Below are 1,625 nucleotides of genomic sequence, written 5' to 3'. Positions count from 1 at the left end.
ATGAAATCTGTAATGCTTCAAATGCTCTAGACTGTTGGACAATTTAGGGGTGGTCGTGGAGAAGATCCTCACGCCCACATGAAACGTTTCCTGGAAACGTGTAACTCATTCGTGATTCCTAGAATCACCCCAGAAGCGATCAGGCTATCTTTGTTTCCCTATTCTTTGCGTGATGACGCAAAGCAATGGGTAAGCTCACTGGAGGCTGGTGAAATCACAACCTGGGAGAAGATGGTGGAGAAATTTATGCAAAAATACTTTCCACCTACCACCAACTCGAGGAGGCGTCGAGAGATTATGAACTTTGAGCAAGAAGAAGCTGAAACCTTCAGTGCCGCCTGGGAGCGTTTTAAGGGGTTGGTCAAAAATTGCCTGAACCATGGATTATCACTAACTATCTAGATGGAGACTTTTTATGGTAGATTGAATAGAGCATCGCAGATGGTAGCCGACGCAACTGCAGTTGCAGCTGGTAGAATTATGGATAAATCTTGCACTGAAACTAAAGAGATATTAGACTGCATTGTTAAGAACAACATGGAATGGGTGGACGATTCGTATGATGCAAGAGCTGACAGGAAGAAGAGATCTCAGAATGTTAATTCTATCGATTCCAACGCAATAGCCACACTATATGCACAAGTGGCTACAATGACCAACCTTTTGCAGAACATATCGCTAGGGAACGCATCAAATCAGCAGAAGTTGAATCAGATAGAAGCATTCGAGCAGCCCATGGTTAGCTGCGTGGGTTGTGGAGATCCTCATTCCTATGCTGATTGCCCATAAAATCTGCAGTCAGTATGCTTCATTAAAAACAACCCATTTTCCAATACATATAATCCCGGATGGAGGAACCATCCAAATTTTTCTTGGACATGAAACCAACAGGAGCACCATCTAGGGGTGAGCCAACAGCAAAGGCAAGGACCGCCGCCTGCATTCCAACTAACGCATCGGCCACACCAACATTCCTTTAATAGAGGAGGTCAGGCATCGAGTTCAGGATTTCCGCTTGAGAACCTATTGAAAGAGTACATCGCCCAGAATGACGTGTTGCTGAAAAGTCAGGCGTCGTCTATCAGAAACCTAGAGATACAGGTAGGGCAGATAACAAGTGAGTTGAAGAATAGGCAACCTTGAGTTTTGCCTAGCAACACTGAAACTCCTAGGAATAACAATGGAAAGAAGCAATGTTACGTGGTGACATTAAGAAGTGGCAAAGCTCTTGAAAAAAGAAGAATGAATCCAAGAAACAACAGTCCTTCAAAAGAACACAACACACGTTCAATAGCATTAGAAGATCAAGAAGAAAGAATGCCTGAAACAACAAGCCATTCAGAGCCAAGTACGTCTAACACGGGAAAACCTACGATGCCGCTGAACACACCATTCCCTAGACGCTTGATGAAGAAGAATGATGAACAACAATTTAAGTGTTTTTTTAAACTCCTGAGGCATTGCATATCAATATTTCACTTATAGAGGCCTTGGATCAAATGCAAAAATATGTCAAATTTTTTCAGGATATTTTGACGAAGAAAAAAAGAGTCAGCGAGACAGAGGTAATTGCGCTAACGTAGGAGTGCAATGCGTTAGTAAGCAACAGTCTACCCAAGAAACAG

The 1,625-nt window shown here is 42.8% G+C and overlaps 1 non-coding gene across 1 annotated transcript; it reads right to left on the bottom strand.

Annotated features, from left to right (window-relative positions):
• Positions 1–282: 282 nt before the first annotated feature.
• Positions 283–386, bottom strand: LOC120070453 (small nucleolar RNA R71). Its single transcript, XR_005479949.1, has one exon. It is a non-coding gene; the product is annotated as a small nucleolar RNA R71 (small nucleolar RNA).
• Positions 387–1,625: the final 1,239 nt, after the last annotated feature.

This window comes from Benincasa hispida, chromosome 1 (genome assembly GCF_027475165.1).
Source record: "Benincasa hispida cultivar pf3 chromosome 1, pf3_genome.v1.1, whole genome shotgun sequence".
NCBI classification, from domain to species: Eukaryota; Viridiplantae; Streptophyta; class Magnoliopsida; order Cucurbitales; family Cucurbitaceae; genus Benincasa; species Benincasa hispida.
The sequence above is the reverse complement of the archived record's forward strand: the minus strand, read 5'-3'. Positions and strand labels throughout refer to the sequence as shown.